This window comes from Rattus norvegicus, chromosome 17, assembly GCF_036323735.1.
Source record: "Rattus norvegicus strain BN/NHsdMcwi chromosome 17, GRCr8, whole genome shotgun sequence".
In the NCBI taxonomy this organism is placed as follows: Eukaryota; Metazoa; Chordata; class Mammalia; order Rodentia; family Muridae; genus Rattus; species Rattus norvegicus.
Window position 1 is genome coordinate 74,222,819 of NC_086035.1, and position 25,037 is coordinate 74,247,855.

General features: G+C 39.2%; 1 long non-coding RNA gene across 1 annotated transcript in view; it reads left to right on the forward strand.

The window, feature by feature from the left end:
* The window catches only part of LOC102546763 (uncharacterized), a 94,444-nt gene extending 85,701 nt beyond the window's left edge, over positions 1 to 8,743 (forward strand). The window contains exons 14-16 of the long non-coding RNA XR_005495511.2: positions 2,185 to 2,268; positions 4,559 to 4,650; positions 8,395 to 8,743. This is a non-coding gene — a long non-coding RNA (uncharacterized LOC102546763). The remainder of the gene's footprint in view (positions 1 to 2,184; positions 2,269 to 4,558; positions 4,651 to 8,394) is intronic.
* Positions 8,744 to 25,037: the final 16,294 nt, after the last annotated feature.

The window sequence follows — 25,037 nt, forward strand, 5'->3', positions numbered from 1 at the left end:
CTTTAGATTACTTTTCTTATTTATTTATTTATTTATTTATTTACTCACTTATCCTTTAGATTTAAAAGGGCGGATGATCCTGTCTCAAATGTTTCTCTGTGCCAAGAGCTATAATCAAATGCTCATAATTTCAGATTATACAACTCGGTAGCTTGCTCAATACAATCTCACTTCTTATCATTAAAACCCCACCTTTTGGCCCTTTAGTTTTTTCATTAAATGAAGACCTAAAGGCAATGTAAAACAAAGACACATAGCTGCCTCTAAGCTATTATGCTGTTGAATCCCCCAGGCCCAAATTTCTGTTTCTATTATTATGCTTTTCTTATTTCAGGAGGGTATCTTTTTGCTGTATTGTGTTTTTCCTTGTTTTTGTCTCAACCAGTATGCAAGGACAGGGTCTATTGGCAACTGGCTTAATGGGTAATTACACCCCTATTTGGTCAAGGATATGAGTTAAGGAATAAACCAGGGCCTTAAGGGTTCAGTTCGTGCCACTCTGGTTATTAGATGTGTGTCACTGAGCAAAGTTCTGATCAAAGCTGCTGGGGGAGACTGAGGGGACGTGGAACGTGCTCTTGTCTAATTACTGGGCTGAGTACTAAAGGAAGTTTGTAATAAAGGGCCATTAACTACCAGCCTTTCCGATCAGTGAAGCAAGAGTATGGAAAGATTGTGTTTATCAGGTAACAATTCGAAGGAAAATCCTCCATGTTAACCATTTTTTCTCTTTTCCACCCCTGATCAAAACACATTGTGTACATGTATAAAACACTCAAATGATACAATAACAACAACAACAGCAGCAACAACAGCAACAACAATAGCAATAGCAACAAAAAACTCAGAACAAAATCAACCATGAGGCAGGCAGCTCGTCTAATTTGAATTAGCACAGGGTTAATAAACTTTATTTGTTTATTGATTGATTGATTTACTTACTGTTGTCCTTTTTTGAAACAAGGTTCCTCTATGTTACTTAACTGATCTCAAATTTGAGGCAGTTCTCCCTGCTGTCTCCTGAGTACTAGGGATTAAAGTATTCGCCACGAAACATGGTCAAAATTTATCTTCTGAAATCATTCAAATATGCTCCCCTCATAGCTTTTGCATACCCTTCCCATTTTAAAATATGAATTTGGGAAGAAACTAAATGCTAAGTGTATTCATTTTAAAACGTGTTCATTACAGACAAACTTAATCTTCAGAGTCAACTATCACACACTGTCATGTGACTTGAGAGTGTTTCTCTCCTCCGCTTGCCTAAGACCTTCCGTCTACTAAGATAATTTCTGCTCTGCTGCATCTCTACACCTCCAAAACCACAGAGGAAAAATAGATGCACCGTTAGCTTTATACTGTACTCTGTTTATTGCCTCAGCCATGACTGAAGGCCACTTTATATCCCAGCTACTAACTCAGCTCCATATGTAGACGCAACCTTCGCATGTTGAACTGTAGAAATGATAATTCTGGCTTGTATAGCACCACTGGAGTGCAATGGCCATTACCTTTTTGCACTTCCGTGTAAGCAAATAGTGGTCCTTGTTGTGATTATCTCTTTGATTAATCTTATTAGGGAAATTATATAAATTATTATTGATCTTTGCCATTTAAGGCTTACTCATGAGTTATGGGGATTTGTATAGCTTAGAATGGTATAATCCTTTTATCAAGACAAAAAAAAATTAAAGGCATATTCATAGCCAATTTTACTACTTTTTTCATGCTCTGACCTAAAATAGTTATGCAAACTTCTAGGGGGTCTGTGAACAATGAATAAATAACCAATGAACGAGAAGGACGCACCTCAAGGAACTACTCACAGATGTGTAGTTCATGTAGATCTATTGTAAACTCCGTTAAAAAAAAATCCCCAGAGTACATAACTAAATCATTAACACTGAGCTTTATTTGCCTCAACATTGGGTCTGTTTCAGTCCACGTTTAGAGTTTGATAGACTGCAATTTGCCATCAGCTCAAGTAAGAGCTGCGCACCACGAAATAAATCCCACCTGGTTGTCACAAAACCGATTTATTGCAGGGCAATTAAATGATGACATCAGTTTCCTGAAGGTTGAATCTGCAATTTGATGCAGGTAGCGGCACTATCTGATAACTGCGCCTCTTAATTTTCCCAGCATTCTTTTTAACTTTTGTTTGTGTTGTGCATCTGATGGCAGGGCCTGCTGTTGGACTCCCTGGGAAGTTCTTTTCAAACTCACAAAGAAGCATCCACCCCACCGAGCACGGGGGACTACATGAAGGTAAGAAGCTCGTTACACAGTAACTCCAAAAGAAGGATATTATTAAGCATATATAAAAAATTTAGTGTTCGTAGTTACTTCAGAATATTCTTGCATTTGAATCCATCCAATGAATCCCACAGTCACCACATCTCTTGCCTTGCTATCCAGGTTCCCTGCTCTATGTGCCAGGCCTGACTTAAACAAATAAGCAGCACGCAGTAATGATTCAGAGGGTGAAGGACGTGCTGCTCATTCAAGTCTACTGATTTGAATTCACCCCTGAAAACACGGAAAGAATCAGGGAACCAACTTTACAAAGATGTTCTCTGATCTCTGCTCTGTGACACTTACTTCCACTGTGCACATATGCATGGTAATGAATGAATGAAGAATGAATGAACGAATGACTAATAAGAAAAAGAAGAAAATGAAAGTAACAAATAAGAAAATGGTCTTAGCAACATATCTCATCCATTTCTTTGATGTACACAGCATCATCGGTGGTTGTGGACACTACAATACTTTGTCTCAGGTCTTCGTGTTTGTGATTTATATCTATGGGTCCAACCTTGGAAATAGAAAGTATTTCAGAAGAGAAAACACAATAACTGGAGGCTCAAAAGATGTCTTAGTGGTTAACAGTGCCTATTTGGCTTTAAGAGATCTCATACTCTCTTCACAGTTTAACTGGCATGTTATGCAAATGGTAACATAAGTGCATAAGTAAATAAAACTTTAAAAAGGAAGAATAGTATGTATATGCTGAATACATTGGCTTTTGTATTTATCCCCTAGATGATGCAGTATAATTATCTATATATCTGTCTGCAACACAACACAATTTATTAGTAGTTTAGAAGGGATATAAATTATACAGGGAGATGTGCAGAGTTCACATGCACACAGTGCACACGTGAGCATCCATGAAATTTTCTGTGCTTGGGATCTTGGAATAATTTCTCCATTGATGCCATTGGGCAGCTATCCCTGTCTTTAAGGAAAGGACTTCACTCTTACACTGAGAAGCATAATTGCCATCATTAGTTGGTGACCATCGGGAACTTTCATAAGGCCATCAGAAGAATGTGGAATGTGGAAAGGGTCATGCAGTTGTTTTCGAGGGGCAAGTAATGGTCAGCCTGTTGCTAGCCATATGATCTTGAGCAAGACATTTCATCCTGGTAGGTCTGCCTTCAGTCTGAGAGACAGAGAGGAAACCCATTTCCCCACACGTTTTAATGAGGGTGAGGCATAATAAAACATTACACTGAGTCAAATCATGGTAATAATTCCTGTTATCTGTGTGTCTGGGATTTAGATCATATCCCCTTACAAGCCCAAGCAACAAGTTCACTGAAACTTGACATGTATATTATCTGACTTGTGTTCTTATGATTGGCCTTATCATTTACAAATCATTAAATATTAGAAATAGAGTTTCCCAGTTATTTTTCTATTTTGTTGGTTTTATTTTTATGTATTAACATTTTAAACTTTTTGAAACTGAACTGTACATAATGTCAGACTGAAATTCCCTCTCCCTATTTGATGGACCCTGTCTTCTTCTGGACAAATCAGGAATAAAAATGGAGATGAAAATCTCTATGTTATTATCTCATTAGTGACTTCCAAGGTTATATTATTGAGGAAACCAAAAGGAAGGAAAATTGCTTTCTGATCCTATTACTGAAGAGAAAAGCTGGGAGATATTTAAGTTGTGTTCTCTCCTAATACACCGTATTTATGCTTCACAAACTTCATGTGTAATGTGAGTCACTGAAATCAAGTTACATTTATATTTAGTATTGTTCAAACAGAGATGTGTGTTCACATCCCGAAGAGCTAATTGCTAGTTTAGAGAGACACGTAATTTCTTTGACATAATGGTAAGGGGAGCCATAAAGTTGTTCTGTGCTAAACTGAAAAGTCAATTATGATGTCAGAATAATCTGTTTTAAATAAAAGGTAATTATAGAGATATTTCTCCATTTGTACAAATCAGTACTGATGTAGTTAATTTTTGGACATGTCTACTTGACATTTCTAGATATATGTTACCGGGATCATATGTCTACATTGAACAATACTGAGGAGGTTAAGTTTTCCTGGCTGTATCTCTAAGAACCAAGGGGTGGATTTAACTTAGTGTTCCATAAGCAAATTACCATGGAATTACAACCAGAAGGAAATATCCACATGGTCCTGAAGCAATGTGAGAATACGTTTTATGATGACATAAAGGTATATCTTGGTTCTTTGAACATGTCGGTGATAAAGACAAATTATTCTGAATCTCTATTCTTTGTAGCTTCTGAAACATTTCAGAAAAGCTAATATGAGCGGGAATGAATGTTTTAATTTGGGCCATGAGCATAATCTACTCAGTTGGATATGTGGCAGGTAAGCTGTCATGGATTACTGAGAAGGTAAAATGAAAAAGGAAAATTGTTTATTTTTAAATTCAATTTATAGACTCAACTTTGAGACAGGCCAGGGCTATTTTGCTTCATGGATCCACAAATGAGAAATTTAATGTATAATACATGACCAAATTACTATGCTTTTTTAAATAATTTTTTTGGTAGAAGAAATTTCTTTTTTAAAAAAGATTTATTTATTTAATATGAACTTGTACACTGTCTCTGTCTTCAGACAGAAGAGGGCATCAGATCCCATTACAGATGGTTGTGAGCCACCGTGTGGTTGCTGGGATTTGAACTCAGGACCTCTGGAAGAGCAGTCAGTGCTCTTAACCCCTGAGCCATCTCTCCAGCCTGACCAAATTACTGTGAACTCATCGTAGGTAGTAAGAATAAGCAATTTAATTCTAATGGTGAATGACAAAGTATCTTTCTACCACGATTCTTCAGTAATGGGGGAAATCTGAAAAGTAGGAAGCATGAAAGAAAATAATGAAGACTAATCCGAACTTGGTCATGCACTCATTGAAAGGCAATTCATAGTAAACAACTAGAACACAGTAACACATTTAAAAAAATAATAATTAATGGGACTTTATCCTATTGCAAGTCACATGTTAGCATTTTTAATTTTCAAGTAAGCTCTTATTCTCAAATAAATAACAGTAGAGTTTGAAATGAAATTTTAGTGTTGGAGGATGATATTAAATAGTTATTACATTTTATGTCAGAAAAAACATAAAATAACACAAATAAGTGTATTGGTGTCACTGTCATTTACAATTAATATCTATAGCTAGTATTTTTGGATATTTGGTATAAAGATGTTTGCATGTGTATGTGAACATTTTGATGGCCATAGTTTTAGGTTTGATTTGGTATTGCTTACATGAAAGTGAACACATTGAAGATGACAAAACAATACTTAATTCAGGTTAAGGACTGATTTACCTTTATACCTGTGGCAAGAGATGTCCAAAAGAAAAGGAAGGACATGAACTAAAGTAATAAGGTGGGAGAGAGTGGGTGGGTGGGGGAATGGGATGGGGGATTTCCGGGGGGGAAACCGGGAAAGGGGATAACATTTGAAATGTAAATAAAGAAAATATCCAATAACAGAAAAGAAAAAAAAAAGAAGTAACAATAAATGAAGCTCAGAAGAAGGGTAGCGATTGCTAGAAACTGCCAACAAAAGAGCGAAACCTGGAAAGTTCTGGAAGGGATAGTTTGGTAGCTTATCTCCTCATGGGCTGGAACTTCACTGAGGATGAACTTTAGATTCTCCAGAGGCAAATATTAAAGTATCCAGCCATAAACAGATTATGTGAGGACAGATGTATGGGAAAGCAGAACAACACTGAAGAGGTAGCTCGGTGTGGAAGAAAAGACATGAACCGTGGACAGCATCAGCGCATATCAAATTTTATTTTGTAAATCATAGAGACAGATTCTGTGTGCTAGCTGTCTCCTCGAGCATTCCCCATCGGCTTCTTTGTAGCTCCAAATGAATCACCCTGAATATAGCTTTCATGTTGTCTTTTGCTGCGAAGTTTATATCTCAGTGTGATGTATGGGGATCAAGGGTCAAAGCCCGGTGCCATACGGGATGCCTTGCAGCCTGGCACGAGCAGAAGCAACTAGTGGTTAGAACTTCTTTCCCTGGGACGCCCTATTTCCTCTTATGCTGTAAATTCTTTGCTAGACCAAAGGGTCCCACTATGAGTTTCTCTCTTCCTCTGTCTTTGATATTATAATTTAATTAGAGAATTTCTTCCATCCCTTCCATCCCTCCCCCGCTTCCCCCAGCCCTCCATACATGCCTTTCTGCTCTCCTTCAAGTTCACGGCTTCTTATTTTCACATTCATTGTTACTGCACACATCTTTATATGAATACATATTTCTAAATATAACCCGTTGAGCCCATATGTTATGTGTTGCTGAGACTAGGTGCCTAATAAGAAAAAAACCTAAAAGAGGGAACCTTAAAGAGTAATTTGGATCGCCACTATTTATCACAATAGGAAACGTGTGCTGGCAGAAATGGTAGGTGGTTGATGGCATTGAGTCCACCGGAAGCAGATAGTCAACAGGAAGTGAAGCTAGGCTATAAAACATCAAGGTCTTCCTCCAGTCACCCCACTTCTTCCTGTGCAACTCTACCTTCTGAAACATCCACAACCTTCTATAAGACAAAGCGCTGAGGACAAACTGTTCAAACACACGAATCTATGTGGGACATTCCTATTCAAGGCAACAGCAGGTCCTCCTGGAAAATTAATGATTTAATTTCCATTCTATGGCTACTGATCCTGTGTTCTGATTTTGTGGTACCTATTTGTTTATTGGATGTTTAGAAAATGAATGGAGATGTCTTGAGTTTAAAACTCAAATTAACTTGGCTAATGTAATTTCTTTGAAATACAAATTGAGTTTACCTGGACCCCTAGTGACTATTAGCACTTCAGTAAATTCTTTAAATTTTTCAATCCCTTGTGCCCATACATAAAAACTTAAAAATATTATAACTTCCTTATGTAATTAATTCTTAGACTGACTGTGATAATTTACATATGGATAAAATACCTAAATCTCATTAAACAGCATCAGGTCTTATTTTTATTGTGAGAATTCATAAACTCTATTATTCAAAACATCTTTACAGGATTGGACTGCCTAATATTTAGACTGAAGTAGTATTAAAATACACAAAGTGTAAATAATAAAAATGAAATACATATTTCTTTGTGAAAGTTATTTGAGTTAATGTGGCAATTTTTAAATTTATTTTTGTGTTTGAGATAAGGAATGGTGTCTATCTTGGTTAGTTTTAACTGTAAACTGGACACGCTATGTAGGATCATCTGGAAGAGAGGACAAATGTCTTAATAAAGACATTTGAAGGTCAGGCTGGCTTGCGAGTATGTGTTTGGAGAATTTTCTTGACCATTTATTGATGTAGCAAGACCTAGAATACACTTTGGGTGATATCATTCCCTAGGCTGGCCCAGAACTGTGGAGAGTGAAGAAGCCTAGCAACCTGTTCATTTCCTCTCTACTCTTCACTGTAGAAATGACATAACTGGATATTTGTGTTCCTGCCTTTAGTTCCCAGAAATGGTGGACTACAGTCTGGAACCATAAGCCACATAAATGTGCTCCTTCTTTCTGGGTTTGTTTTTGTTCAGGTAATTTATCACGACCACAGAAATGCTATCGGGTCAAGGTTGTTTGTAGTTTTGAATGAGGTCTGGGATTATAGAAGCGTCTTCAAGGTCAGAATTTAGAGTTATTTCTTAAAATCTCGACTTGTAATGCACACCTGAGGAGATCCTTTAGATTTTATTGTCCTCAGTGGTGAAAAGAGGGTTTAGATTGAATAATTATCAGAAACCGAATGCTGTGTCTCAATACAATACTGATATTCTCATTAAATTTTTCATTAAAAAATTCTTAATGAACTTATATTACAGTCAGGCTCCCATTATATATCTGATTTATTTCTCCAATTTATGACTTAAATTAATCCAAATAGTCAAGGCAGTGATTTATTTATTTCAAAAACAAACAAACAAACAAACAAACAATTTATCTGGCAGGACATTGAAATATTTGCCGGAAAAGTATTTAAATATATTATCATTTATTGTTGCAGAAAAAAAATCTTGATATTTGTTTCCATCAGATATGTCTTTTAATGATGCCATCGTGTTTCTTTTATTACAGGGATAAGACAAAGCCAAGGTTGTACGATCCAATGAAAGAGTGGAGAACGGGGAGACACTGGAAGTCTTGCCAGGGAAATTACTGTGGTAGATCTGCAAGCTGATCTCCAGACTTGGGCTGTTCAGATGAACGTTGATAAACTTCAGAGACACGTCTCCACTTTATAGCTTTATCTGAAACACCCCAAATGCTGGCACTTCTCCCATCCTGCTCTCTAGTTTTTCCTAATGAGAGACTGTAAGATTCATGCTCTTCATCACCACTGCAAACTTCTGGTGTTCAGTTGTGCAATCGTTACAGAAAGCACATGCCGCATCGTTCTGTGCCCGTTAAAGTGAGAGACAAATGACTTGTTTGCTTGAGCGTGTCTGTCTGTCCCTCCTAAGCTCCTGCCTCCAGTAAACCAGTGGATGCCCCAAACCTACACCAAACAGTTTTAAGTAGGAAGTAGTGTTTATTTAAATGTTGTAACAAATCACAGTTGTATCCAATTATGCATACAAAACAATTTTATGCAATAGCTATATGGTATGGAGTGGTCGAATCAAGGCATGCAACATGTCTCTCTTCATGAGAACATATTATTTATTCTTCTTGTCTTAATTCATATTTGTGTCCTTTGATTCTTATCTCTCCATTCTTTCCCCTCTCTAGGCCCTTGCGAACACGTCTTCACTTTCCGTTTAAGTTTGTCTTGTATTCTATGTATACATAGAATGTGAAAGATAAACCTTGCCTTTATCTTTCAGGGCCTGGCATATTACACAGTGCTCTCCAGGTCCATCTGTGACTGATGGAATTTCCCCCTTGTCGGGTGAGGAATGAGTGCTAGTGTCATTTTTGTTTGTTTGGTTGTTGTTGTTGTTTTTATTGTTATTGCTTTGCATAGAGCAGAGAAGCTGGCCCCCGAGCTTCTAAGGAGTTCTCCCTTCTCTGCCTCTTGAGTATCAACACTGGGATTATAGATGTGCACTACTAAGTCCAGATAACATGGGGATGCTAACTCATATCCTCGCACATGGAGCAAGTGCTTTATCCAGTGAGATCGTCTCCCTACCCCTGATGGTCTCCTTTTGAAAGGCTGAATAGTAACTCTTTCGGTAAAGATACCATATTATCTGTGCCTATTCCTCCTCTGATAGACAAAAAATAATGCACCTCTGACTTGACTTCAGTGAATGATACTGAAGTGAGCATGATAGGGCATTTGCCTTTAAGATAATGGGTTTGATTCCTCGGTAGTTTGAATCCTTGATACTTACTAGAGGGAGGATTGCTGCATTTAAATTTTTTTGATTTCGCTGTTCTCAAAAACACCCCATTGTTCCTGCTAGCCAGTGTTTTCTCTTAGTGCAATGAATAATCCCAGCTTGTTTAACTCTAAGATTTCTACTGCTAGTGGTTTCTTCAAAACCCACGTAAAAAGCCTGTTGTTGTCATGTGGAATTCCACATGGGAATTCTAGCATGTGGAAGGCAGGGACAGAGGCATCCCTCGTCACTTAATCAGCTACCTGGTGATTAGTCTTAATCAGTCTACTTGGTGAGTTCTAGTCCAGTGAGAGTACCTGTCTAAAACAAACAGAAATGGCACCTGGGTTGGCCTTTGACTTTCCCATACCCAAACATATACACATCTATATACATGTACTCATGTGTATGTGAACACATTCAAGTGCACATTTGTACAGGTGTGCGTGTGCACATGTACATGCACTCACACACTTGTGCGCGTGCGCGCACACACACACACACACACACACACACACACACACACACACACACCAGGGAAAATACAGCTAGCAGGAAAGTAAATTTTAAGTCAGTAAGGAAAAAGAATAAAAATGTCTTTTCTAAGGAAACAAAATTTAATCCATTAAAATATTATAGGTTGAAAAATGCAACTTTTTAAACCAGTGCATGTAACTGGAGATAAGTCTACCATTAAAACATATCTCTACTCTGAATAAATAATGACCAAATGTAGCTAATGAGGATTAGGGCTCTGACAACTGGATTCATATTTGGAGAAATGTGCAGATTTGTCATTCATTAAGGTAAAATTATGACAGACACGTTCCCTCTCTCTTTAGTGATGATTAAGGATGATGTCTGGTTCAGCTCTAGGAAGAAGAGCAGGTATGTTGTCTTATGATTAGCGAGTGAGAATAGAAGCCTGAGTGTGGGAGCCTAATTAGAAATCTTTATAACACACTTTGAAGATGAAAAGAACTCAGGGACTCTGAAGAATAGTAAAATTTCCAGTATTATTTTTCTTAGTTCTTCTGTGTGTGTGTGTGTGTGTGTGTGTGTGAGAGAGAGAGAGAGAGAGAGAGAGAGAGAGAGAGAGAGAGAGGGAGAGAGAGAGAGAGAGAGCGAGCACTAATTTTGAATCTAAAAATACAAGAATATATTTTGCTTGGTTTTTAAGTTTATTTTTTATTTTAAATCTAAATATGACAAATAAGCTAAAAGAAACACAAGGTAACTTTCACACCTTACAAAAATGCACTGTTGTCGGTGTCCAGACAGAGCATTTCTACAGGAAACTACAGCTACCATTCCTTCCGATTCTGAATTTGTTCTTCATTCTTTTTCCAGAGCTGGGCATAGATCCCAACACCCAGGCTGATCTACCACTTTGCTATTCTCAGCTGGGCTCTCAACTTCTGTAAAAGATGTATCTTGGTTGGAACTCCAGTGTCTAGTTCTCTATAGGAACATAGCTGACCACTTATTAAAATTACGTATGGACGACAGCTGGAGGGATAGCTCCGCAGGTGAAGGCACCGATCCATAAGATTAGTACTGGAGACGCGTGCCCAAGACCTGTACGGAGGAAGGAGAAAACTGACTCCTGAAACTTGTCTTCTGACCTTCATGAATGTGCTTTGGCATACATGTACATGAACACACGCACACACATGCACACGCACATGCACACACTGAATAAATGGAAAAATATAAACTGTTACTGTGACACACATATTCCAAATACTCAGTTTGGATGAATAACACTGTAGAGATCTAACATCAGTTGCACAGTGTAACCATTGGCCCGGTCTGCTTTCTGAGGATATGAATGTCTTGATCAGCTTTAGGACAATTGGGGTTTTGGCATTGGAGCACAGGCATTGTGCAGATTCTACTGATTCTACTTAAACCAGGAAATGGGAAGATTTAAAAATGGGCCTTGCTTTAGAGAAAGACTTTTGCCCTTAAAATTTCCCAAACAATTAAGAAAATGTTGGGCCAGGGAGACGACTCAGCAAGTAAAAGCATTTAGCTTCGTGTCTCACAACTTCAGCTTGATCCGTGGGACTCATATAGAGGAAAGGGAGAACCACCTCCTGCAAACTGTCCTCTGATCTCTTCACACTCACAGTGGCTAGCACACACAATTAGTTAATTGAGTGTAATAAAATTCTATTTCATTTGTCCAGGTTTCAGAACCATGTGACTATCTTGGATGTTCCTAACACTGGCAAAAAAAAAAAAAATGAAAAGCAGAGGAATAAAAGATTAAACCTGTAGCCATTTCAAACATTTGAAAGCACTGTGGTGTTTTCTTCTATTGCTCACTCTTGTCACGTTTCTAAGTGTGCTGAATTAGTAGGTCTGATGTCCTTATGTACCAGAGAAAGCTTACCTTCAAATTCTAGCCAACTCTCTCGAAGATGACTTTGAGTTTTTCAAAGCAGCAATCCAGAAGGTAAGGTGGAAGATGGTTTCTTGTGGAAATAACCATTTCAAAGAGCACACACACAGCCTGCTATTGGTAGGCCAGCAGCAGCCACCTCTGGAGATCGTAACTCGCCGGCAAATCGCAACAGATGTGCAAAGCATTTAACTTCATGGCTCGCTTTGAAACTGCAAGCAAAGATCTTCACTTCATACACCTGCACCTCAACTGACGGCCACCTGACATGGGAAATGAGAGGTGTGGAGTTCAGAGGCCGCACGGAGAAGAGTTTTGCTTTCACAGTTGGGTTTCTTGATGGCTGGAGGAATCTGAGCACATGGGCTGTCGTCTTTCCAAGAGCAAGGGGAGTTTGGTATCAAAGATGGTTCGATAAAGCGGGCGATTGTGGTGGCCTTTCAAGGAACAGAGAGAGCAATTATTTCTTAGAAACGGACTGCTGCAAAGCCCTGCTTGACGGCTACAGCCTTTTCTTGAGCTTCGGAGCTGAACTCATGAAAAGCACTGCGCTTGGATCAGTGATTCTGCTAGGCTGTTCGAAGTACAGGGAGAAGACCAGGGGGTTGATGGGAACATGTATGCATTTCTTTTTTTTTATGATGTATGCATTTCTAAAAGAGTGTGAAATGTATTTTGCAAAGCATCTTACATTTCATGACAGACCAAGGTCATACCGTTAGAAAAACATCTCCCAGTTTTCTTTTGTGGTGTGTGCATAGAGAATATTTGTGTAAGGAGGAAGCTAGGGCAGGAATGTTTGGCATTGAGGTGACAGGATTTGTTATGGATGGATAGCAAGATGTCAATAAATATGACTCATACAGAACTTAGCAGATTTCTCCAGTGCATAGTGGGGATACGGGTAGAGTGGGAAGATAGGAGAGAAATTAGGCAAAGGAAAACATATTCTAGTAGAAAATGCATTCTATCATCTCAGCCTCTTGGGGACCTGTGATAACCAAAGCACACCAAAATGTCGTGTCGTTCTTCCATGAAGTGATTCCAATTTGATAAAACGCTTTCCTAAACCCTTGACAGGAGCTGAATGTCTTCAGAAAGCAAACTTCATAGGATATAATCAACACAATTGGCTTTCAAACCTAGTAACTGATTAGAAAGGCCTCTTAGTAGATGGCAACAACTTCACATGTCTCTTGGTATTTCTTAACATTTCCTGTTCTCAAACATGCAAATGGCCCCTAGGTCCCCGTGTTACAGTGAGTCACCTTGTTTTCTGGTGTTTTATTAGAAGCAGTCATTAACTAGGGCATGATAGCTTTAGTTTGTTATCCTGTGAGTGAATATCTACCTGCATGCAAATGTATATTTAAGAACAGTTCACTTTGTACTCATTTCACTGAGTACATGAAAACAAACATAAATTTACTCTAAGAAATGTTTATTAAAAACAACAACAACAGTCATCTTGTATTCTGAGTGGGGCTCAGAGATAGTACATATATTTTTTAAAGCAGTATTGGATAAAATAGTCATTCAAGACATACAATAATGTGTTGGGATGGTATATTTTATATTGTGGAAATATTATCAATTTGGGATTCATATTCCTTGAATACATAAATACAGAGGAATGGTCTAACACTGCATTCAGTGTTTTGTTTTAAACTAACAAAGCAACTTAATAAGAATGCTTTTTAAAGATTTACATTTATTGCTTTCAAATTATATGTTTTTCTCTGTGCACGTATGGGTATGTGCACATTACAGTCTAGTCCCTGTAACCACCAGAAAACAGCACTGAAAGCCTGGAGCAGAACTTACAGGTGGATGTGTGCGTGTTCCTTGCTGTGGGTATTGAAAATGAAAGTAGGTCCTGTCTCTTGCAAGAACAGTGTGTGCTCTTAGCTATGGAGCCATTTTTTTCTAGCCCCATTATGAGGTTGTCTGATTGCCTTACTTGGCCAACATGTCTCTCTCAATTGGTTGGATTTTGGAGTTCAGCAATGTGTATCTGAAGTACATGTGTCTTTGCAGAACCCACTCTGCCTTCTAGGGCAGGTTTATCCTAATATCGATGTTTATCATCTAGAGAGAATATGTGGCTTTTCTTATATCTGTTAGGACCTGACATCGTAGTTATAAAGACTCAAGTGCAGCAGATTGAATGGCATCCAGATTTATTATTTTCCACACAATGTAAGTTCAGAAAGGATAATGATATGACTTTATTCTGATAATAGATGATAACTATTTTCAAAACCTGTTTTCAAGGTTTTGAAAAGAAATCGAAGGCAGGCAAAGTGAGGGGACAGAGTCACTAAGAGAGGGACTCGTATTGGAATATAACATATTTATAGCTCTAGGACTACTCCCCAGTCTTCACGCTGATCATTTCATACTTACTGATACAGTTCAATCTTGAACTTAATTTGGGCTCAAGGTGTCCAAAAAGTAGACTTCGGGATACCCATGAGATTTGGAAATGAAAGGGGGAAACAGAGTGGGAAATGGTAGAGTCACTTGAGCATTTGCATAGAGATGTTTAACAGATCTTTAGAGAGTGCTGTGCATTCAAGGGAAGACACAAGGGACCAGGGGGATGCAACAGATGCTTCGTTTCCAGTTCAAATGTTAAGATGACTGTCAAGTCTTTAGCTTCCGTACCACAGCAGAAGTGTCAAGAACTACTCATGAGAGAGGAGGTCAAATTGAGAGTCTGTACCCTGTCATATTGGAATGGCTTGATAAATACTTTAGGAACTCACTGAAAACCCAGAAGTATTTTGCCTCAGGTATGAGGTTTTTCTCTAGGGACTAAGAAATTTATTTTAAAATGGAAGTAAAATCAACACAAACAAAGTTAAAACTATCTTCAAGGACATAGAGATTAGTCAGAAGTTAAATTATATCTAGAACAAAATCCCCCACTCTGATGAGGACTCTATAGTCTCTACAATTGGCTACAATTCCTAGAGGATTTACCTATAGTAAAACTAGAAACTAAAAGTCATTTATCATATATACCGAAGTTGTTCTCTATATTCAAGGGAAAAATTGCTTTAAATATACTCTAAAGAGACAAGGAAATTAGAGTGAGTAGATATGACTTTTAAAGAATTAAAGGAAACAAAATGATAATGAATGAACAGATGAGGACTCCCAACAAATTCAAAAAACAAGTAGAAAAAAATTCTCACAGAGCATTTTCTAAGAATTCCTTAATAGGGGAAGGAGAGATGGTTCAGAGGATAGGAGTATTGGCTACTCTTCCAACAAAACTCAAGTTCAGTTTCCAGCACCCGCAGGCACCACAACCTGCCAGTAACTCACGTTGCAAGGAAGTCAACACCCACTCCTGGACTCTGAGCAGCAGCACCTATGTGCACATACTTAACTTCCAACAGACGCATAATTTAAATTGGAAAAATTAAAATAAATTGAAAGTCAGTAATTTCTGGGGAAAGATAGCTCAGTGATAAAGGACAGCACCCACACAGTGGCTCACAGTCGTCTGTAACTCCAGGCAGGAATCTCGATCTTAGTGCATTCATTCTGGGTTAACTCTTCGTTCTGAGGATCCATTCTTCACAATGATGAATTTGTAAGAGAGTTTCTGAGCCGTGTGCATCACAAGTCAGATTGCACACATCTTCAAATATCTCATAAAACAGGTAGAGTTTGGCAAATTTGCCCATGGCTGAGCATCCTTATTTTAGATCACCCAGATTTCCATTTCTCATGCAATCATTTAGAAAAAAACGGAGCATTCTTTGTTAACATTCGCTTTTGTGATCCAGCTATGTAGCTGTAGGTGACTGTTGCTTGAACATACCTACAAGTTTTATGTTATGCATAGATTTGGAGGTTTGGAAAGAGTTAGACCATCTTCCTGGTCCTTCCCAGACTTTTCCTTTGGTTAAACTCAGCTTTTATTAAACCCAGTAACTTGCCAAAGAGAAATTAACCTGCTATCTCTTTAAGCTCCACAATTCATCTCAAATGAATCATGAGACAAATCATGATTTCAGACAAATCATGAGTACTGCATGACACAAAGTCCATTAGAGTGTGTTCAAGGGCACTCTCTTAGGCGCACAACAGCCTGTGTCTCTCTGGGACCCGCTGCACCTGCTCACAAAGGTCATCACAGCCGGGATTGTTGACTGTTGAGATTCCTTCACAGAAGGTTGGGCAGAGACAGTGGATACTCATCCTAGGTTCCAGCTGCTAGTCCAAGCCATTTGCATTCAATTCTGCCCTAATTGCAGGTGGCCCCAGGCTCTGGGAAGGTGCTAAATAATATAGGAAGCAGGCTTCACTCCTATAACCATGGGGTTTCTGTCAATCATGCAGGACTAAGACTTTCCAGCAAGGTTGCTTTTGGGTCACCCACACTCCTGTGGACAATCTCACACTGTTACCATGTAACAACCACGTCTTGTAAAAGCCCCTTGAGAACCATCTACCTGTGTGTGTACAGTCTGCTCTATTGAGAGTTCCCATGAATGTTTAATAAGTGAGCGACAGGATGGGGATCTGTTCAGATCAGAAAACAAGAGATGGGAATAAATTCAAATGTATTCTAATGTATAATATATTAAGGGAAATACAACTTTGCACACCATAATATTTGGTTGGCATGACCTCTTACTGTTGGAATTGATTACAGTGGAGCACACAGTGAGGTAATGCTATGCTGTGGAGATAGCTTGATCCTACACTTCTGTCTTGCTTTTAGCCAGCACCTTTTCTAGGGTCCTAGCATAACTGGTGATCTGCTTCAGTTGTTCTTGTCTCTAGATACATGTAAATGTCATATATATCTTAGAAAACAGCATAAAAATTTTTAGCGTGAAAAGCTACAACCAATTACATGATTCCAGGTACCCTATAAGGTGCTGGAATTTGTGAAATAGATTATTTCTTAATCTAATATTTCCTTTATCTATTTTACAAGCTCCCAGAAAAGTAGTAGTCAAATCTGTCCTTTACTTGACTAAATACTCAATTAAAATATTACGATTAAAAAGTTGTATTTCAAAAACTTGTGATTCCTTCACTAACGTTAAGTATAGAACAGCAGCGAATGTACTTTGCTAGGTCAGGTCTGAGGACAGTTCTTCTGCTCTTTTCACTATGGTGTAGTTTTGAAACTGAGACCCTGTGAGAAGCCAGGGGTTCCTCTATAGCTGGTGAAGCTGGCAGGGTTCCCTGAACATGATTTAAGTACAAAGTGGCTCTTCTGAAAGTAGGGCAGCTCCTATCATAGGCTCCATCTACTTTGTACTTTAAAACTGGTCCTGATGTTAGTGTTCTTGCATCAAAGGTTTGCTTTGGGCTTTCCAATGAATGGGAGTAGAGCATCTAGATGAATGGCCTCAGAATCTCAACTACAAAAATAAATTCTAAATTTATGATCGTGTGTGTGTGTGTGTGTGAGAGAGAGAGAGAGAGAGAGAGAGAGAGAGAGAGAGAGAGAGAGACTAGATCCAGAGAAATTGAAAACAGCAGGAAGTAATAAACAAGATATGTTTACTTATTTTCCCCTTTGATATTGGAAGTTTTGAAATGCAAATTAGAAAGATTAAGGAAATGTTTACAGGTTGAACTAGCTGGGAAATTTCCTTTTTCTGAGTCTTGGGAATAATCATTTCTGTTTTGGTAAAGATATGACTGATCTTTAAAAAAATAAGGTGCAAAAGAACTTAGAATTATACAAATGTGTTAGAAATAAAACTTTCTCAGGTAGGAATTTAAATTTCTATATTGCTCCAGGGGAAGATGTTGAAAAGCAATCTTGTTTTCTTTAAAGTGTGAGATTTAAGTAGAGTGTTGAATTTTTTATTTAATATAATATTGTTTAAGTTTTAGCCTGTGCAATAAATATTGCTGAGTACCTCAAGTCCCAAATGCAAAAGTTTTCATGATATGTAAAACATTTCCTCATTTCTCATTTTTTTTTACTTAGTAATGGTTTTGTATGAGAGTGTGTGCTTTTGATTCACACTTGATTCATCCTAATTTTAATTAATTCACTAACATGAGCCTTTAGTAGAGAAGTATTTTGTGATTTATGTACTACTGTCAATTTATACTTGGAATAAGAAAAAAAAGCCAATTTGTGATATTTATTTAAAAGAATGCTTCTACTTTGCAAGTCACTTCCATTAAGCCTGTATTAATGAATGTGAACGGGTCAAGACGCAAGCATCTGACTTCTCTCCATGTAACATTTCAAAGTATTGGAGCGGTTCTTAGTGTGATACCTAGTTTTTATTATATTAATCCAAGCTAACAACGACTAAATAAGTGAAGTGGGGCTAGCTCATAAACATGTTAAGACTGAAGTTCCCTTTAGCTTGCTTTCACCATTGAGGTCAGCTAGGGGGTAACATCAGGAAATTCCTAGCTAAGTGCCTGTTCGCCACGCCTCCCTTCATTTGATGTAGATCTGAGGATATTTTGTCAACATTCAATGAATTATTCTGCTTTCAAAAGAAGTCCATCCTCACCCTCACATCCCTAGGACATTACTGAGAATAATTCGTTTTGAATTTTTCATTATATTTTTGACTCACAGTCGAGTCTCTGTTCCTATAATTTTTGGCCCCAAGTAAGTTACTCGTTTGAAAGGGGATGTGCAAGTTCGCGCTCACGCATGCACATGCTCGTTTCCGATTCAACGTAATTCGAGATTAAACTTGGCTCTCTTCCTAGAGGTCCCTACAAGTCATCAGTACAATTTCTTCTGTCATTGACAACATTCTTTCTTGGCTAAGCTCAGGGACTGCGTTTGTTTTCTCTTCACATGAAAATTTGCAAATACTTCTCTGCCCTTAATTGATTAACTCGTCTCAGAATGGCTTTCTGGCCACAGTTGCCTTCACTCTCAGGTTCTCTACTCAAAGTAGAGTTAGTAGCATTCCTAGCACCAGAAACAAATATCAACGTGTCAGTGATCCTTTATTTATAGAAGCCTTGGCTGGTGTAGTCACAGGGGACAGACACTAGCTTGGGAAGGAACTTGCTATGGGTTCGATCCCCACAGCTGAATACTGACTAAAGCTGCCTTGGTAGTTGCCTGTTAACCCAGTGTTTGGGAGGTTGAGGAAGTGGGGCAGAGCTTCAATATCATCTTTGTTTTTATAAAACGCTTAAGACATTTTATAATTGTATATACATATGTTTCATATTCATGTATCATATATACATATATCATATACTATCTATCCCATACATGTAATATTCATACAAACATATAGTACGCATATAAACATAGATTTACATTACATATTGTTTTTATAGCAAGTTCCAGGCTATTATAAGATTCAATATAGAATTATATAGAATATATATAAGATTATATAGATATACATATATATATATAAACATAAGCACAGACACACATCACACACACATATATACACATATAAATATATATATGCATTAAATCAGACCCTGAAAGATACAGGAAGATGTTGTTTGTCTGTGGCCACGTGCACCTATCTTGTACTCATGAGTTCTGGTGGCAGTATATAAGCATAGATGACATACTAAATCCTGCAATATGACAAGGAAAGAGGCCATTAGGCCTGGTTAGATTTCATAAGGTTTAGAGAGGCTTAGGCTGTGGAGAGCTTGCCTCTGCTTTCTCCATGTGAAGCGTCCATTAATGTATATCCATCTAATAAGAGCAATAAACCATTACTACAGAAAAAAAATTAGCTGAACTTCTGGGTGCTGGTGTCATGGAGTTGGGCCAGTGGGTAAAAATGAGTGCTTGACATCGGATCCCCAGCAACGCTCACATAAAAACCTGTGTGTGTTAGGCTGAGCCTGAAACTCCAGAGATAGGGTAAAAGTAGGGACAAGTGGATCCCAGGGGTTTACTGTCCAGCCAGCATGTCTGACTCTTCAAGCTTCATGTTCACTGAGAATTCCTGCCTACTAAAATAAGGGAGAAAACTCAGAAAGATACCTGACATCTCCCTTTGCCTTCCTGCCTGCCTGCCTGCCTGCCTCCCTGCCTCTTTCCCTCCCTTCCTCCCTCTCTTTCTCCCTCTTTCCTTCCCTCACTCCCTTCCCACCTTCTGTCTCTGTCTCCCTCTCTGAGTGTGTGTGTATGTGTGTGTGTGTGTATTTTTTGTGTGTATTTGTGTGTGTGTGTGAGAGAGAGAGACAGAGACAGAGACAGAAAGACAGAGAGAGAGAGAGAGAGAGAGAGAGAGAGGGAGGGAGGGAGGGAGGGAGGGAGGGAGGGAGAGAGAGAGAGAGAGAGAGAGAGAGAGAGAGAGAGAGAGAGAGCAAAACAAGCTTATGATTTCCAGGTGGATTTGCTCTCTAAGGTCACGATAAGATCCATGTTAGGTGTTTTGCAGTTGCTATGCATCCTTTACATGCATCACATTTAAAAACGAAGGTACTATTTTGTGCCCCTTGGGGGTGGTCACTAGGTTTACACAGCCCATGCTCTAAGGAACTGACTGTAAGCTGGGTCACAGAGTCGCACTGGGCAACCGTCTCAGCATAAAGTTCACCCTTGACATTTTTGCATAAGTCATTCACAGCAGAATGGCTTTGTTAAAAAAAAAAAACCTTCTCATTTCCAGTTTCAAGAAAATGAAATAGGAGAAATGTCTCAACTGTTAAATTTTTACAAAGCTCATGGTGAGGGAAGCTATGATCGTTTGGCAAGAATCTCTGGCAATCCTGTCTCTGAGGAGAGCGGATCCCAACACTTGCTTCCTTACCTCAGTAGACTTGTAGCGGATCTCTGGGGATAGAAGGAGAAACGATGGTTAGTCGACATTGATCCAAGGTTCTGATAAGTCACGAACCCACACACCATGGTTCTTAATTGGCACGCACTGGAACTTGGTTGTGCAATGTCACAGAGATAGTACATTGTGGTTTGTGCGTTTGTCACAGATTTGCACAACCCAGCCTACTGTCAGACTCGTAGACCCTGTTCTCAGTGTTGACAGAGAGAAGGCAGCACATATATATACATGTGTGTGTGTGTGTGTGTGTGTGTGTGTGTGTGTGTGTGTGTGTATCTATATATATATTCCTATTGGTTCAAAGCGAAGCAGACAGGTACTCCTGTTAGGAAAGGACTGTGATGGTAGCTCCCTGGAGTTGAAGCAGGGGGACTGCAAGTGAACAACTCCCTTGTGAGTTCAAGGCTTGCTTGGCAACTTAGTGAGACCTTCCTTAGAGTAGGAAGTAGGAAGGAAGAATGTAACTCTGTCAAGAACCCTTGTCTGTAATGTGTGAGGCCTTACGTTCAGTGCCGCCCACCAAAGCAAGAACGACGATGAAATAAAAACAAAAACAATCAGACAAAGGACAAAGAGAGCACAACTATTTCCTCTAGGGAGGCCTTGTAACACTTGATCTTTTCTTAGAGCCTGAGACTAGAACAGGACTCCCTCAGGTAAATAGGAGAGGACCAGTTCAATGTACCATACCTGCACAGGTAAGGTGAAGCTGCGAGTTTCGATGTACAAGCACTGTGTCCACACAGGTAGGGTAAAGAAGCCAGCTATCACTGCCAGTGAATGTTCCTTTTCCAGCATCATACGTTAGTGGGTTTTTCCTCAATGATGTCACTAGATGCTGACAAGCCATTTGTCTATAGTTCACATCCCTACTAAAGCCTTTGAAGTGTTCTCTCTCTCTCTCTCTCTCTCTCTCTCTCTCTCTCTCTCTCTCTCTTTCTCTCTCTCTAAAGTGTCATGCATCAGTTTGCATCACCTAGCATCTTCCTACCTCATAGCAGGCTTAGCATATAACAGGTGATGACAGCCCAGCTGGTTTTCACCATTAGCTTACTTTTACCAGAATAATGATATTATAAGAGACTCGAGTTAAGGTCAAATTTCTGGAAGACCTCTCTCCTCCATGGATCCCATCCTCTACCTGTACCCTTGATTGTTTGGAATCAAACCCTGGGTCTTATGCATGTTACCCAAACATTCTGTGACTAACCATCCTGGCCACCCCTGAACATGTACAGTTAAGTAGATTCATAATGTTAGAATTTTTGAGAGGACCATTCTGTCCTATTTCGTCCAATCATCTTCCATATATACTATGATAACTCATGCTTCTAAATGTCAAATTTTATAAACCAATTTGACAAATTGGTGTTGTCTCGTGATTTCAGGGCTGGATTAAGTTTTTAATAAATAATCACCGAAATGAGGTTCAACAGGAAGGGAATGGGGTATGAGTATTCTAGCCTGCCCATGTTCTGTTCCTCAATCTCATAGGCATGTTGACTGGGGCAGAGGAACGTGTGGTCTTAGAATACTCTTGTAGCAGCTTAAACTCTTATTTTACATCTGCATATGTGGTTGTCACTATGCCAAAAACATAAAGAAAACAGAGAACTGTTCTTTTCAAATATATGTGTTGATATGGATCATGGAAATAGTGTAGGTAGTTGTAATTTTTTCACACTTGGCTGTTTTGGTCTTATATCATTCACTAAGTTAATGCATATATTCAGTAACATTATCAACACCTCCAACATACACACACAAACACACACACACACACACACACACACACACACACACACACACACCGTTAGATTTTGTGCATGCTGAGAACCAAGGCCAAGCTCCTATGATTGCTAGGCTAGTGTTCTTTGACTGAGATGAATCCATATCCTTCATGTTGTTTAAGAATAAACAAAAATATTTCAAGAGTGTCTTCCCCAGTGTAGAGGAATCTCAGGGCTGGGTGTTGGGAAGCGGTGGTGGTTGGGTGTGGAAAAGAGGATAACATTTGAAATGTAAATAAAAAAAATACCCAATTAAAAATTGCAAAGTGAAAAAAAAAAGAGCGTCTTCTAGGTTTTTTTTTGCGCACGCGCGCGTGTGTGTGTGTGCGGGTGAGTGCTGGCAGGCTTGGGAAGTTTTTTTGCCATTGTTCTATTTTGTCTAAATTTAAGTACATAATTAGAGCCAAACCCAAGAATGGGAAAATAAATGTATGAGAAATAGAAAATGGGATCTTGCAAACTATCAAATATATCTCATAAAAGTAAGGCTTGGTTTAACTTTAGAAGCCGCAAAGTTTATGTGGCACTTACCCTCTTGTAGTCAATGCATTAAATAAATGAGCACGTGTTTAGCCCTAAATTCCTATGTGTGGCAATAAATAAGCACGGCTTTGAGTGAGTGTGTTGACAACGTTGTCTGTCCTTGCTTATCTGTCAGGAATCCAATCTTATGTTCTTCTCGCTCTGCTGGTCAAGATCCAAAGCAGCAAGGACACCAGCGAGAATTCCACTTCCTTTGCTGCGTGAGGTGATAGTGACCTCATCAACTCCAGCAGGCGAAACCTGATAGCTCTAACCCCAGCTGCTTCCAGGAAGGGGGAAGAAAAGGGAGATTTTTTTTTCTTGGTCACTGTGTAGAAATTTCCATTTCATTCATTTCACGTTTATACTTCTTGGAAATTTGAGTGGACCTGAGAAACGGCTCTGAAATTTCACAGCGGCACGTCTATTTCAGAAGAAAGCATCAGTCACGGTAAAACACGCCTGGTGAGATCATGGTGAGACTGGGCGCTGCCTTTTCAGTTTTTCATGACGCAAAGAAAAAGCCCACCGGAACGTGAGGAGGCTTTTCGTTGACCTGTGGAATTTTTTATGTCAGCCTCCCATTGATAACTAAAATAGGCTGCGTTTGTTCAATGGAAGAGAGTTTGTGAATTTTGCATTACCCACTCTACATGGGTTCGCGGTATCATAGCGGATGAATGGAAGAGAAGCAGAGAGAATTTGGAAGCTCAGAAGGGAGAAGAGGAGGCAGAGATGACAGCCAGGAACTGCCCCAAAGACTGTGAAAATTTCCCCGCCGGCCACCCACAGTAACATTTTTAGCAGACATTTTTTCAGAATATTAGCTTCATATTTGGAACTACCAAAGAGCATGATGCATTTGATCATAGGTTCTGCTTCACCTTTAAATGATAAAGTGTGTGTGTGTGTGTTCCTTTGAATTCACTAAGAAAGCAAGATGGTGGAGTTTTAAGTGCTTTCCGGTCTGATCAGTTGGGCTCTCCGGGTTTGAAGCTGTTAGGAAGAAAGCTAATATTGTGCTTAGCTGGATGTCTCATACAGCTCAGAGGGAGACCCTGCTAAATCAAATGCTAATGCTAGATTTCCCGCCTTTACAAACAGTAGGTAAACAGAGTCAGTTCCCACAAGTTGATAATGCAAACAAGGTCCTTCTAAACCTCCCAGACTTCTCAAGGCATCAATCATTCTGTCTAACTAGAGTCATCCCCCTCCAACCCCAGACCCCCGTCTCCCCTGACCACACCCTCACCACCCATGTATACTTCTGCAGTCCGTGTGGTGGATGTGAGCCTGCTCTCCACCTAGATCCCCAGGGAAGATGCGCTTGGTGCTACAGACCAGAAGTTTACAGATAACAAAAGAGCAGGGCACCTTCAATAGTTAGCAGAGTCTAATGCGAGCTATGTCACAGTACCTCAAACTGAAGTCAAGGATGCAAAAGTGGAGCGTGGTGACTTCTGTTTCCTGACGTCTGCCTGTTTAAAAGAAAAAGTCATGTTCTTAGGTTGCTCTAAATAGAGAAAAACAGCTGCGTGAGGCTACTGGGCAAAGGAGTCAAATCTCTGAGTTAATGGGCAGCTTGGAGACAGCGACTTCTGTTTGTTTCTGCGTCTAGGCATCATTTGGGTGGTATAGGAATCTTGGCTAATAGACTGTGTTCAAAGTCATTTTGAAACACCTATGTAAGTGTGGAGGACTGCGTTAGCGTGTGTGGGCTTTAGCCAAGGTGCTGTATTTTACGCGCATGATTCTATGGAGGTGGGCATGTAAATATGTTTTATAGAGAACTTCTGCACACACTGTTCATGCCATCCTGTGTCCCAAGAGGTTTCTTATTGAGAAGCTTCTCTGGTTACTCTGGAGCCCCTTTGTGTCTACTAACCTTTGC